Here is a 15,968-nt window from a genome sequence, read left to right as displayed (position 1 = left end):
CCAGCCACAAATGGGAGAGATAATGTTTTTACAGCTGCAGTGTGTCAGAAATAGTGTCCACTAGTGGTGAGGTTGCACATTGCATTATGCAACAGCAAGTCAAGATTTTGTCTCCTTTCATTTTTTTTTTTTTGTGATAAACAATATGCATGATCCCCCATTTTACAAAAATTAGGTCTCTCAAAATTGTTATCCTTGTTATATGGCTGGGGGGGCCTGGCTGCCTTTTTGTTTCTGTCCTTTGTTTCTCCTTCCAGGTGGCTTGCATTTGGAACTGAGTGGCTGTGTTGCTGAGTTTATCAGGACCTCACCCTGATCACCTGAGGCTGATCACCTGCGGCTCATCAGGACTCACAGCTGTGGTGCATCTGGATGGATTGGAACATGGTGGCATTTAAGACTGGAGTGCACAGTGTGTATTTGCCAGAGACTCGACCTTGTGACCAGACGGGTGAGATCGTCGTCTCGGGAGCCATCTCATCATCAGTGGATGCAGAGAACGTCCAGGGTTTGATGCACGGTCTGTGAAAGAGGAGGGGGTGAGGTCTCACGCTCGTCAGCACACTTCCTGAGGTACGTTAGATTTTGTGACTAACATTTATACAGTCAGTAAATGTGGTGTCCCTCACACCTTTATTATATTGAGCTGTATGTTAGTCATGTATCGGCTTCCACTGCAGTGGAGTTTTGTGAACTGGATGTTCCATGCCTGCAGGTTGGGAAGCTGATTAGTAATTAAGCCAGGAAGTGTTTGCTGTTTGTACATCTTTAAGTGTTCTCTCTGTGTGTAGAGTGTGGACTCACATAATGGTTCCTTCTTTCACAGACTCGGTTTGTTGCGGCCACCTGGGGGGTGTCGGCGGGGTCCTTGGGTCCGAACAGCTTCTGGCTCCGGACCGTTAGCGCTGCTGGGAGCGCACCACGCCAGACCGCACTTTTTGTTATTTTTGTATCACTGTTATGTATTAAATTCAGTTAGCCTTTGTACCGTGCTCTGCTTATTTCATACTGGGTCCTTCAAACACTGGTCGGTTCTCCGAGCTGCGTCCGACACATAACAATCCTGCACCACTGATTACCTTTCTTCAGTCTTCAGTTGTGCTGCAAAATGCAAAACATGTAGTGATGGTGCGCTCTATTGTAACGTCTGCGTTGACAGCATCTCATTTCAAGCTCAGAATCCAAAATCAGCATATTCAGGTAAGTTTTTGTTGTGCTTGTCCTTTTGGAGTGCAGACAACTACGTCATACATCCTTACGCCAGCACAACATATACACAGACACGGTCACAGAGTACAGAGTGAATGACTGGAGTACCGAGACAGGAATAAATCATACGTGCTAATAAATGGTATATTACTGCAGCTTCGCTCTTTACACATGGTGCAGCCGATTGATTGATTGATTTTTATTCATGTAAATAATGTAAATATAATACAATACAAATACAACCCCAATTCCAATGAAGTTGGGACGTTGTGTAAAATGTAAATTAAAAACAGAATACAATGAATTGCAATTCCTCTTCAACCTATATTGAATTGAATACACCACAAAGACAAGATATTTAATGTTCAAACTGAAAAACTTTATTGTTTTTGTGCAAATAGTTGCTCATTTTGAAATGGATGCCTGCAACACGTTTCAAAAAAGCTACCACTGTCTGTCTACCACTGTGTTACATCAACTTTCCTTCTAACAACACTCAATAAGCATTTGGGAACTGAGGACACTAATTGTGAGTGTCACGATTGGGTATAAAAGGAGCATCCCCAAAAGTCTCAGCCGTTCACAAGCAAAGATGGGGTGAGGATCACCACTTTTGTGAACAACTGCGTGAAAAAAATAGTCCAACAGTTTAAGTTAAGAAGAATGTTTCTCAACATTTAATTGCAAGGAATTTGGGGATTCCATCATCTACAGTCCATAATATAATCAGAAGATTCAAAGAATTTGGAGAACTTTCTACATGTAATCAGCAAGGCTGAAAACCAACATTGAATGCCCGTGACCTTCAATCCCTCAGGTGGCACTGCATTAAAACCAAACATCATTGTGTAAAGGATCTTACCATGTGGGCTCAGGAACACTTCAGAAAACCATTGCCAGTTAACACAGTTCACAGTCCTAACCCTCTCTTGCTTGCCTCTACTGGTGGTTGGCTCTCACTGCGGTATTGTATCACTTCCTGTTCCGGAGCACAGCGGTGTTTTGCTGTATCTGTTAGCTGTTTAATCTGCGCAGTTAGATTGATCTAGTTATCTAGATTACGATTTGTTTCCCAGTGTAATCTTTACGTGCCTTAACTAAAGCACTCCTTCTGCTGAATCACCTCTAAATTATTTACACATTATTCACTTTGCGTGTTTTTAGGAATCCGCTAGCATAGCGTAGCTACTAGCTCTTAGCCGATTTAGCATGGCGGCTTCTCCTGTCTCTCCCGCACTTTTCTGCTCTGGGTGTGAAATGTTTAGTTATTCCTCGGCCTCCTTTAGCAGTAATGGTACTTGTAATAAGTGTAGCTTATTCGTAGCTTTGGAGGCCAGGCTGGGCGAATTGGAGACTCGGCTCCGCACCGTGGAAAATTCTACAGCTAGCAAGGCCCCTGTAGTCGGTGCGGACCAAGGTAGCTTAGCCGCCGTTAGTTCCCCCCTGGCAGATCCCGAGCAGCCGGGAAAGCAGGCCGACTGGGTGACTGTGAGGAGGAAGCGTAGCCCTAAACAGAAGCCCCGTGTACACCGCCAACCCGTTCACATCTCTAACCATTTTTCCCCACTCGACGACACACCCGCCGAGGATCAAACTCTGGTTATTGGCGACTCTGTTTTGAGAAATGTGAAGTTAGCGACACCAGCAACCATAGTCAATTGTCTTCCGGGGGCCAGAGCAGGCGACATTGAAGGAAATTTGAAACTGCTGGCTAAGGCTAAGCGTAAATTTGGTAAGATTGTAATTCACGTTGGCAGTAATGACACCCGGTTACGCCAATCGGAGGTCACTAAAATTAACATTAAATCGGTGTGTAACTTTGCAAAAACAATGTCGGACTCTGTAGTTTTCTCTGGGCCCCTCCCCAATCGGACTGGGAGTGACATGTTTAGCCGCATGTTCTCCTTGAATTGCTGGCTGTCTGAGTGGTGTCCAAAAAATGAGGTGGGCTTCATAGATAATTGGCAAAGCTTCTGGGGAAAACCTGGTCTTGTTAGGAGAGACGGCATCCATCCCACTTTGGATGGAGCAGCTCTCATTTCTAGAAATCTGGCCAATTTTCTTAAATCCTCCAAACCGTGACTATCCAGGGTTGGGACCAGGAAGCAGAGTTGTAGTCTTACACACCTCTCTGCAGCTTCTCTCCCCCTGCCATCCTCTCATTACCCCATCCCCGTAGAGACGGTGCCTGCTCCCAGACTACCAATAACCAGCAAAAATCTATTTAAGCATAAAAATTCAAAAAGAAAAAATAATATAGCACCTTCAACTGCACCACAGACTAAAACAGTTAAATGTGGTCTATTAAACATTAGGTCTCTCTCTTCTAAGTCCCTGTTGGTAAATGATATAATAATTGATCAACATATTGATTTATTCTGCCTAACAGAAACCTGGTTACAGCAGGATGAATATGTTAGTTTAAATGAGTCAACACCCCCGAGTCACACTAACTGTCAGAATGCTCGTAGCACGGGCCGGGGTGGAGGATTAGCAGCAATCTTCCATTCCAGCTTATTAATTAATCCAAAACCCAGACAGAGCTTTAATTCATTTGAAAGCTTGTCTCTTAGTCTTGTCCATCCAAATTGGAAGTCCCAAAAACCAGTTTTATTTGTTATTATCTATCGTCCACCTGGTCGTTACTGTGAGTTTCTCTGTGAATTTTCAGACCTTTTGTCTGACTTAGTGCTTAGCTCAGATAAGATAATTATAGTGGGCGATTTTAACATCCACACAGATGCTGAGAATGACAGCCTCAACACTGCATTTAATCTATTATTAGACTCTATTGGCTTTGCTCAAAAAGTAAATGAGTCCACCCACCACTTTAATCATATCTTAGATCTTGTTCTGACTTATGGTATGGAAATAGAAGACTTAACAGTATTCCCTGAAAACTCCCTTCTGTCTGATCATTTCTTAATAACATTTACATTTACTCTGATGGACTACCCAGCAGTGGGGAATAAGTTTCATTACACTAGAAGTCTTTCAGAAAGCGCTGTAACTAGGTTTAAGGATATGATTCCTTCTTTATGTTCTCTAATGCCATATACCAACACAGTGCAGAGTAGCTACCTAAACTCTGTAAGGGAGATAGAGTATCTCGTCAATAGTTTTACATCCTCATTAAAGACAACTTTGGATGCTGTAGCTCCTCTGAAAAAGAGAGCTTTAAATCAGAAGTGTCTGACTCCGTGGTATAACTCACAAACTCGTAGCTTAAAGCAGATAACCCGTAAGTTGGAGAGGAAATGGCGTCTCACTAATTTAGAAGATCTTCACTTAGCCTGGAAAAAGAGTCTGTTGCTCTATAAAAAAGCCCTCCGTAAAGCTAGGACATCTTTCTACTCATCACTAATTGAAGAAAATAAGAACAACCCCAGGTTTCTTTTCAGCACTGTAGCCAGGCAGACAAAGAGTCAGAGCTCTATTGAGCTGAGTATTCCATTAACTTTAACTAGTAATGACTTCATGACTTTCTTTGCTAACAAAATTTTAACTATTAGAGAAAAAATTACTCATAACCATCCCAAAGACGTATCGTTATCTTTGGCTGCTTTCAGTGATGCCGGTATTTGGTTAGACTCTTTCTCTCCGATTGTTCTGTCTGAGTTATTCTCATTAGTTACTTCATCCAAACCATCAACATGTTTATTAGACCCCATTCCTACCAGGCTGCTCAAGGAAGCCCTACCATTATTTAATGCTTTGATCTTAAATATGATCAATCTATCTTTGTTAGTTGGCTATGTACCACAGGCTTTTAAGGTGGCAGTAATTAAACCATTACTTAAAAAGCCATCACTTGACCCAGCTATCTTAGCTAATTATAGGCCAATCTCCAACCTTCCTTTTCTCTCAAAAATTCTTGAAAGGGTAGTTGTAAAACAGCTAACTGATCATCTGCAGAGGAATGGTCTATTTGAAGAGTTTCAGTCAGGTTTTAGAATTCATCATAGTACAGAAACAGCATTAGTGAAGGTTACAAATGATCTTCTTATGGCCTCGGACAGTGGACTCATCTCTGTGCTTGTTCTGTTAGACCTCAGTGCTGCTTTTGATACTGTTGACCATAAAATTTTATTACAGAGATTAGAGCATGCCATAGGTATTAAAGGCACTGCGCTGCGGTGGTTTTGAATCATATTTGTCTAATAGATTACAATTTGTTCATGTAAATGGGGAATCTTCTTCACAGACTAAAGTTAATTATGGAGTTCCACAAGGTTCTGTGCTAGGACCAATTTTATTCACTTTATACATGCTTCCCTTAGGCAGTATTATTAGACGGTATTGCTTAAATTTTCATTGTTACGCAGATGATACCCAGCTTTATCTATCCATGAAGCCAGAGGACACACACCAATTAGCTAAACTGCAGGATTGTCTTACAGACATAAAGACATGGATGACCTCTAATTTCCTGCTTTTAAACTCAGATAAAACTGAAGTTATTGTACTTGGCCCCACAAATCTTAGAAACATGGTGTCTAACCAGATCCTTACTCTGGATGGCATTACCCTGACCTCTAGTAATACTGTGAGAAATCTTGGAGTCATTTTTGATCAGGATATGTCATTCAAAGCGCATATTAAACAAATTTGTAGGACTGCTTTTTTGCATTTACGCAATATCTCTAAAATCAGAAAGGTCTTGTCTCAGAGTGATGCTGAAAAACTAATTCATGCATTTATTTCCTCTAGGCTGGGCTATTGTAATTCATTATTATCAGGTTGTCCTAAAAGTTCCCTAAAAAGCCTTCAGTTAATTCAAAATGCTGCAGCTAGAGTACTGACGGGGACTAGAAGGAGAGAGCATATCTCACCCATATTGGCCTCTCTTCATTGGCTTCCTGTTAATTCTAGAATAGAATTTAAAATTCTTCTTCTTACTTATAAGGTTTTGAATAATCAGGTCCCATCTTATCTTAGGGACCTTGTAGTACCATATCACCCCAATAGAGCGCTTCGCTCTCAGACTGCAGGCTTACTTGTAGTTCCTAGGGTTTGTAAGAGTAGAATGGGAGGCAGAGCCTTCAGCTTTCAGGCTCCTCTCCTGTGGAACCAGCTCCCAATTCAGATCAGGGAGACAGACACCCTCTCTACTTTTAAGATTAGGCTTAAAACTTTCCTTTTTGCTAAAGCTTATAGTTAGGGCTGGATCAGGTGACCCTGAACCATCCCTTAGTTATGCTGCTATAGACGTAGACTGCTGGGGGGTTCCCATGATGCACTGTTTCTTTCTCTTTTTGCTCTGTATGCACCACTCTGCATTTAATCATTAGTGATTGATCTCTGCTCCCCTCCACAGCATGTCTTTTTCCTGGTTCTCTCCCTTAGCCCCAACCAGTCCCAGCAGAAGACTGCCCCTCCCTGAGCCTGGTTCTGCTGGAGGTTTCTTCCTGTTAAAAGGGAGTTTTTCCTTCCCACTGTAGCCAAGTGCTTGCTCACAGGGGGTCGTTTTGACCGTTGGGGTTTTACATAATTATTGTATGGCCTTGCCTTACAATATAAAGCGCCTTGGGGCAACTGTTTGTTGTGATTTGGCGCTATATAAAAAAATTGATTGATTGATTGATTGATTGCTACATCTACAAGTGCAAGTTAAAACTCTCCCATGCAAAGCGAAAGCCATACATCAACAACATCCAGAAACGCTACCGCCTTCTCTGGGCCCAAGCTCATTTGAAATGGACAGACGCAAAGTGGAAAAGTGTGCTGTGGTCTGATGAGTCAACATTTCAAATTGTTTTTGGAAATCATGGACGTCGTGTCCTCCACACAAAAGAGGAAAAAGACCATTGAGATTGTTACCAGCAGAAATTTCAAAAGCCAGTATCTGTGATGGTATGAGGGTGTGTTAGTGCCCATGGCATGGGCAACTTACACATCTGTGATGGCACGATCAATGCTGAAAGGTACATCCAGGTTTTGGAGCAACACATGCTGCCATCCAAGCAACATCCTTTTCAGGGACGTCCCTGTTTATTTCAGCAAGACAATGCCAAGCCACATTCTGCACGTGTTACAACAGCGTGGCTTCGTAGTAAAAGAGTGCGAAAATAGAAAAAATATAAAGTGCAAAATATGACAATGGAGACCCCGGACTGTTGAACAACTGAAGTCGTAGATCAAGCAAAAATGCGAAAGAATTCCACCTACAGTGGGGTAAAAAAGTATTTAGTCATGCCCTGATTGTGCAAGTTCTCCTACTTAGAAAGATGAAAGAGGTCTGTAATTTTCATCATAGGTACACTTCAACTATGAGAGACAAAATGAGAAAAAAAAAAATCCAGGAAATAACACTGGAGGATTATTAAAGAATTTATTTGTAAATTATGGTGGAAAATAAGTATTTGGTCAGTAACAAATGTTCAGCTCAATACTTTGTAACATAATCTTTGTTGGCAATGACAGAGGTCAAACATTTCCTGTAAGTCTTCAACATGTTTGCACACACTGTAGCTGGTATTTTGGCCCATTCCTCCATGCAGATCTCCTCTAGAGCAGTGATGTTTTGGGACTGTCGCTGGGCAACATGGACTTTCAACTACCTCCACAAATTTTCTATGGGGTTGAGGTCTGGAGACTTGGCAACTCCAGGACCTTGAAATGCTTTTTACGGAGCCACTCCTTTGTTGCCCAAGCGGTGTGTTTGGGATCATTGTCATGCTGGAAGACCCAGCCACATTGCATCTTCAATGCTCTCACTGATGGAAGGAGGTTTTGGCTTAAAATCTCATGATACATGGCCCCATTCATTCTTCCCTTAACACAGATCAGTCGTCCTGTCCCCTTTGCAGAAAAACAGCCCCATAGCATGATGTTTCCATCCCCATGCTTCACAGTAGATATGGTGTTCTTGGGATGCAACTCAGGATTCTTCTTACTCCAAACACGACAAGTTGAGTTTTTACCAATATGTTCTATTTTGGTTTCATCTGACCACATTATATTCTTCCAGTCCTCTTCTGGATCATCCAGATGCTCTCTGGCAAACTTCAGGCGTGCCTGGATACACACTGCAGGATTTGAGTCCCTCTCTGCATAGTGTGTAGCCTTTGTTACTTTGGTCCCAGCTCTCTGCAGGTCATTCATCAGGTTCGTCCGTGTAGTTCTGGGATTTTTGTTCACCATTCTCATGATCAAAGTGCAAAAAACCGACTTACTCTGGCTTGCCACCTAACAGGTTGGCTTATAAAGTGCAGACCTGGCAACTTGCTGGCTTATAAGTGCAGACCTGGCAACTGGCTGGCTTATAAAGTGCAGACCTGGCAACTGGGTGGCTTTTAAAGTACAGATCTGGCAACCAGCTTGAAAATGAAAGAAAGGAGCCACGCCTTGGGCCAGAATTGCTTCTGCTTCATATTTTTACCTTGATTTGAGCACGATCAAACAAATTTCAAGTTGTCACTACAAATACCCCGTTTAAAGAAGTCCGAACATGATTGAAACTGTTAAGACTGTGAATACAGAGAATTTACCCCGTACTATTAATGATTTTGAGAATCGGATGAAATTTTTGAACAGGCCAAAAATTGGATCCCAATTTCAAATCTGGTGCCGATGAAGACCGTAAATATTATACGTACACCAAGTTTATTCAAGACTGAATCAAGAAGTTACTATGACGCTTCAAAATGCGCCTCAATTTGCTTTTCTGTATTAAACGGGGAAGAACGGCACTCCATGACAGCCTGCAGCTTTTTCAGTATAAGATTTTAACGAGGTTTACAGGACAGTCTTCTCATTCTGTCCTTGTTATTTATCCTGTTCATGCTGATCAGGCTGGCGGGTTGAGTCACATGGAACACGGGTGGCAGATGAATTCATCTTTTTTTTCATCAGGGGAGAGAAAGTCCAATTAACAAAGGATAAGAAGTGAACCGTAAATACCCTCAACAAGGCCCAACAAACCTACAAGAGCTCTCTCTCTCTCTCTTTCACCCCTTCACTGTCCACTCCACCCTCCCTTGCTCTCTCACTCTCTCTCCTCCACCTTCCTCACAAAAGGAAGGCTCAAGGCTTACAAAGTGCCAATTAACACTGAATATTTGCCCCTCGCACCTCCCTCTCTGAACTGCTGACAGCTCTGGTGTTTGGGTTAATACCAAAGGCCTGCAAAGAATTATAATTCTCCTCCTTACCCCATCCCCCCTTTCTGTCACTCTTCTATCCTTTTATTTTGTTTCCAATGGGGGTGGTTTTACAGTTCAACGCACAATCTAAGGGTGATATAAAATGACTTTTCAAAGAATTTTGTTCAGGGAGAAGAGTGTTGCGTCGGGGGGCAGCTCAGGCCAAGAACAGAAATACAGTCACAACAAAAAATACAAGTTACAGATGCTGTTTTTTGGCTTTTTATTTTGCGTTCAGTTAATTTTTGGTTAGTTCTCGATTACCCCAAAGCCCCACTCACACAGAGATTAGAGTGCTATCGATTTGGGACAGTCGCTGCCAGTCTCGGTCACATCGTTGATGCTTTGGCAAAAAATTAAATTGTAGTCCCACAAGACATTTTGAGATGGTTGCAGGGATTGATGAAATGGTAAATGGACTGCATTTATATAGTGCTTTTCCATCTGCATCAGACTCTCAAAGTGCTTTACAATGATGCCTACCATTCACCCATTCACACCGATGTCAGGCTGCTGCCATACAAGGTGCTCACTACACACCGGGAGCAACTTGGGGATTAAGGACCTTGCCCAAGGGCCCTTAGTGATTTTCCGATCAGGCTGGGGTTTGAACCGAGGATCCTCTGGTCTCAAGCCCAACGCTTAACCTCTAAACCATCACCTCCCCAGTGCAATGCTATAGTGTCATCCACATGGGGGATGCCGGAGTGAGCACCTGCACGCTCCTCAAGCTGATCTGGTGAGTTAGAACCCAACACGACATCACAATAAAGAAGACGACGACTGAGATACAGATCCATCGGTATCACTTCAACTATACGGATCAGCAGATATGTGCACACAACACAGGGATTATACTTTATCTCAGAACTGCATGAAGTGACTATCACATCTTTTCTAAGACCCTGGTCCCATGTTTGATTCCAAAACCAACGGTTTGGAAGTTTGGAGATAGAGTGACTTCTCATGAGTCATCATGGAGCGAGCTTCACAAATATCCAATGTCAGTGTGGGACTGAATTGATTTGTTATCAATTTGATTGCAGTCTGATATTGTGTGATTACCACGCAGCATATCATTTGATGATCTGATTTGATACAAACCATTTTAGTGTCTCATTAAGTTTAACGAGCTTAATCACTATGCTGATGTTCTGTAAGCAATTGCTTTAAATGAATATTTTCAACATGCACTTTTGTCTCAGTAAAAAAAATATATTGGGGGGGGGGGGGGGCAGTTTATATACTTTATAAACAATGGTATTGTGACAGCCAGCCACACCACAGTGGGCATTGTTATTTTTGTCTCTTCAAAGGTCAGCAAGCTATATAGGTGGTCATGTCTGCTTCTATACAAGTCCTGAGGCCCTTTGGTGCCTTTGATAATCCCCATGTACAGCAGCATGAAGCGTATTAGAGCCTACGACTCCCGCTGGATGGGACACCAGCCCATGATAGCTTACTTCCCCAGTCCATCCACATACAGGTGGGTGGACTTGGATAATGCAGGTCCAAGTGTTTTGTCCAGGGACACAGAAACAGTGTGACTGGGACTCAAACTCAGGTTTACATATTGGTAGTCCACCTGCTATCCCACTGAACTACCTGCTCCACTCAACGTCAAAGCTACTGTGGCCAACATAAATGACATAGACAGGCAGCATGACAGAGAACCTCAAGGCGATTATCTCATTGAGCTGCGACAGCCTGCGAACGGCATCTGCAAAGAAATTTGTGCAGTTTGGTGCAAGGTTCACAGCGGTTCACCGTCCCTTGTCCTCAGTCGCGGGCTGGTGCCCACACGCCACATGATTTTTGAACAAGCCAAAGAAATTGCCATGATGAACTCCCTTGTCATATCGTCACCTTGTACCCCTCACCACAGTATCTCTGTGACTCAAAATGTGCACAACATGAGATAACTTGTGAGGAATTGATACGCACTGCATAAAGATCAAGGGTTCGATTCCCACCTGTGGCCTTTCTGTGTGGAGTTTGCATGTTCTCCCCATCTTTGTGTGAGTTTCCTCCGGGTGCTCCGGCTTCCTCCCACATATAAAGACATGCAGGTTAGGTGAATTGGAAACTTCATAATTGTCCAGGTCTCCCTTGCAAAAAAGATGTCAGTCTCAATGGGACTAACCTGGTTAAACAATAAATAAATAAAACATTTCTTTATATATGATGAAAGAGGAAAAGCACTTCTGGCCAAACAGTCCAGCAGCCTCCAGCCGGACTGGATTCATTGTGTTTACCTCTGTTTATTTATTTATTTATTATTCTGAGGACAGAAGTGGATTTAGGTTTAATGCTCCTGGCCGGCACACACCCATCGTGCTTGTGGAAAGCGTGCTGGATATCACCTGTGTATTGAATGAGGTGTACGCCAGCACTCCGCCTTTATTTCTTTATTTTATTTTTGCTTCCAGAGGATCACAGAGCCCGTGCGCACATGGAGCAGTGCTTCAAGCGCATCACGGTGCTCAGCCAGTAGTGGATTGTGTGGTCATATGTCATTTGACAGTCACCAGATGGGACAATAGTATTGATGTATCGCACACCCTGGACATCTTCTGCAAGTCCTTGAGTGACTTTCTACACGTTTCTTGTGTTTTTAATTATTATTTTATTCTGCATTTTACTTTATTTCATTATTACATATTTTCAGTGCTTTTTCAGCCTAAAGTTGGGGTAATTTTCACAGCCTCTTTCACATAATAACAATGTAATAGTCCACATCAGTCCTGAGCGCTGTGTGTGCAAACCCGATCTCTCAGCCACGCCAGTGGTGCTGAACTTCCTTGAGAGTGCCGCGCAGCCTTTACAAACAAATCATTGTGCCTGCAAAGACCGCGCCAGTGTCGCTTGACTCTAGCGTGTGTGCTGCGCGGCATGTTACTGTCCCCGTGTGGTATGTGTGCAGACTGCTTGAGAGTTGTGGCCATATTTTCACCTTCACTCTGGATGGCATTCAGCGAACAGTCGGCCATCATGAGCGCACATATCAGGAGGACCGATTCAGTGACATTCCACATCAGAAAGTTATCGCCTTTTCACTTGTTTTTGCGTGATATTGCGTCTCTGGCTCCTCTCCACCAGTCGTTCATCAGTAAGATATGAGTCTTAGTGCACATAAGATTTCTGCACATAAGATTGATTACTCAAGTTAATATATGACTTCTTTGAGTGAATCCAAGCTAATTAAAATTGACACACTGCTTTGAAACAGACTGAAACAATTCTGGCACTTAGCCTGGGACTGATGAAGACATCACTGCTGGGGGGTTCCCATGATGCACTGTTTCTTTCTCTTTTTGCTCTGTATGCACCACTCTGCATTTAATCATTAGTGATCGATCTCTGCTCCCCTCCACAGCATGTCTTTTTCCTGGTTCTCTCCCTCAGCCCCAACCAGTCCCAGCAGAAGACTGCCCCTCCCTGAGCCTGGTTCTGCTGGAGGTTTCTTCCTGTTAAAAGGGAGTTTTTCCTTCCCACTGTAGCCAAGTGCTTGCTCACAGGGGGTCGTTTTGACCGTTGGGGTTTTACATAATTATTGTATGGCCTTGCCTTACAATATAGAGCGCCTTGGGGCAACTGTTTGTTGTGATTTGGTGCTATATAAAAAAAAAAATTGATTGATTGATTTGCATGAGTTCTTTCTGGCCTTTACTTATCAAAAACACAGTGTGTGCAAAGAATAATACAAATGTGACCCCAGCTACGCAAAGTGAAGTGCACAGGTATACGCACACACTCATGGAGCTGTAGGGCCCTCTTGAGATGGAGATAGCAGCTTGGGCCATTTATCACGGGAGAAGCTGATGGGTGTGCTATGCTTGGTTTTCTCCCTTGCAAAGTCCAATAAATCAGCCTACTGAGTGAAAGAGCGGGCTGAGGATGAGAGGTGAGGGGGTTAAACTTCTAGACTTCTAGACTCTCTGGGAGCTTCTGCCGGCACTCGTTTCCCTGCCTGAACTGGGACCATCTTAATTTATGATCTCTTGGGACAAGGTCTGTGCTCTCCTATTTCTTTTCATTTTGATGAGGCGTCCAGATGAAATGGCTTATTAGAGAGTAAGGACTGAACTTACTGCGTTTGAATCAGAGTTGGCAATTTTACAAAACGGCATCGAAACACACATACCTGCGTTTTGTAGCGGTATAAAAAATAAATAAATAAAATAATCTAAATTAGGTTACTGCCATGATTTTACTCTTTGTTGTTGTTGTCTAGGGGCAGTGGTTCCCAACCTTTCTGTATTGACATCCCAGAGTCAGAGCACTCCCAGCCCATGCACACACACAGCCCCCGCCCCATGAATAAGGTGATTCGTTCCAAACCTTTTCTCTTTGGTTCATCCAAAGGAAGTGGTCTGTTAAAAAAAAAAAAAAAAAAAAAAAAAAAAAAATATATATATATATATAGTTTTTTGAGTGCTGCAGATAAATGAAACAATCCTTCAAATGGTGATACAAGCTTCAAATTTATGACATTAGTCTTGAAAAAACTGACTGGCCACTTGAATTTACAATATGTGGCCGGGAAGGGGTCATTTGAAGAGTTACACAGGGGTCAAAATTTAAAATTGCTCCATTTATATTGAATACTATACCACATTATTTCTCAGATAATATAGATTACTAAAAGGCATAGTTTGGACTATCTATTACTGAATATTATGGAGGTATGGGGTAAAAAGAGCAAGAATGGTGAGAAAAGTCAATTTCAGTTTGTACTGGGGCCAAAAGTTAAAGTTACTCCAATTTTGCTAAAACGTGATGCAAATTACTGGTTGAGCTCATAGGATTAATAAATGGAATAGTTTTGACTGTGCTGAATGCTTGGTCTGCAAAGTAAAGGTCAAACAAGGTCGATGTCCATTGGATTCTATGACATGTGACATATGTTACCCCATAACATGATAACTAAGCATGACACACGGTGCAAACTGTTTCTTTTTGAAATGCTATAAACTCAACCAAGAGTCATGTCTAAGGAGTATTTGTGCCAAATTTGGTGCTTTTGCAGGATTCCTCTGTAAATATTGCACTACTGACTACTGCACTATTAATTAGTTTTGCTTTTCAAGAAAGTGTGCTGTCATGTTTTTATTTAGAATGTGCACTACTAATTTAAAAAACATCAGAGTACATACTGTATCATTTTGAGCACCCCAGTGTATCTTTGGCAAAGGCTGGGATCCAGAGTCTTAGGGTGAAGAACAGAAGGGCTTCCAGTGGGATGTCAGCCTCTGTGGTGTCTGGACCTGCCAAAAGAATATGAGTAGTAAAGATGGAATAGAACCAAGCTGGAGTGGAGATCATAGAGGTTAGAGGATCTGAGAGGGTTAGTGGTTCCAGCAGTGATGGCTGACTGGTCCTTCACCTCAACGTAGGATGGAAATACTCTTCTTTTCTGTGTCTGGAGATACAACTCAAGATTTGAATCCATGATAACATTTACTTTAAGTAAGTGTACACATTGGAAAAGTGAACCTGGGTGCGATAGATGAAGAATGCAGGTGGGAGTTAAAAACAATTTAAATTCACAAGGAATCCGATTTCTGCATGTGATCAAATGCCAGTAAATCATGTTTATCCAAAGATTTATTGGGGAAACAGGTGCTCCTCCTCCGACTGAGCTGCCAGGAAGCAAAGGAATTCCCTCGACTCTTATACTCTCGAACATCTATCTCACACCACACGAACGACAAATCTAAAGGTCAGAGATGTGTCAAATGAAGGGGGTCATGGGAAGAGTACAAAGAACCATGTGTCTAGAATTCAATGTGTTAAAATGAGCTTTTTCTAAAAACTAAAAGGAAAAAAGAAAGGATTTAATTGAGAGATATCGTTTTGGCAGAATGCAAGTGCAAAATTGAACACCTTCCTTCCACAGTCTCAACATTATTCTAGTATCATCTATCTAACTTCTCCTATTCTTCCAAAACCCAAAGGATTTTGCCTGTGATGAGAGAGAGAGTACTGTGTGCAATTCCAGCTGACCTCATCAGCAGGGAACAGAACACAGCAGAATGGGCACGAGGACCAAAAGCCCCGTGGGACCCAAACCTTGCAGAAGTTCCATGCACGGTCTACAACACATTGGATGTTGGAGCTGTAACTCAGCCTGTGTCAGTGGTTTGGGACCGTGCGGAGGTAGGGGTGAATTGCAGGTCAGCCGTGGAATGGTACATTTATTGTCTGTCTCAGAGTGGAGGATGGAAGAGAGAAAGAGATGGAAAGAGGAGGAGGTGGCAAGGGGGGGGGGGGGGGGATGGGAGGGAAAGGCACTAATTAAAAATCAGGACATTCAAAGAGTTTTTGGCATGTCGGGAGATAGACAAAATAAATGTATGACATGAGGGTGGTGCACACGTATTATCTCTCACTGCCTGTGCTTTCTGGTTTTTCAACATGGCATGTTGAAAGAAAAACTTTTTTCAGCAGAATAGCTGTTAAAGCACTAAAATGGGCACCATTAAAGACAAATCATACTTTAAAAAAATAAAAAAGAGAAAGTTAAGAAAATTTATTAATGTGACCCACACAGCTCTCAAGATATGATGAATTTACTTTCACATATTACTTTGGTCAAACTTATATGTTAACACT

At 42.4% G+C, this 15,968-nt stretch overlaps 1 protein-coding gene and 1 long non-coding RNA gene across 2 annotated transcripts in view; one reads left to right on the top strand and one right to left on the bottom strand.

The window, feature by feature from the left end:
• LOC117518971 (hydroxysteroid 11-beta-dehydrogenase 1-like protein) overlaps positions 1-12,405 on the top strand; it is a 34,859-nt gene extending 22,454 nt beyond the window's left edge. Inside the window, exon 10 of the mRNA XM_034180260.1 lies at positions 12,396-12,405. The gene's annotated coding sequence lies outside the window, so the exon portion shown is untranslated. The remainder of the gene's footprint in view (positions 1-12,395) is intronic.
• Positions 836-13,958, bottom strand: LOC117518973. Its single transcript, XR_004563128.1, has 3 exons — positions 13,884-13,958; positions 6,042-6,051; positions 836-846 (listed from the first exon to the last, which is right to left on the bottom strand). It is a non-coding gene; the product is annotated as an uncharacterized LOC117518973 (long non-coding RNA).
• Between the last annotated feature and the right edge of the window lie 2,010 nt (positions 13,959-15,968).

The sequence above is a fragment of the Thalassophryne amazonica genome, chromosome 10, assembly GCF_902500255.1.
Source record: "Thalassophryne amazonica chromosome 10, fThaAma1.1, whole genome shotgun sequence".
Taxonomy (NCBI): domain Eukaryota; kingdom Metazoa; phylum Chordata; class Actinopteri; order Batrachoidiformes; family Batrachoididae; genus Thalassophryne; species Thalassophryne amazonica.
Note: the sequence above shows the minus strand (reverse complement) of the source record. Positions and strands in the feature narration are given on the sequence as shown.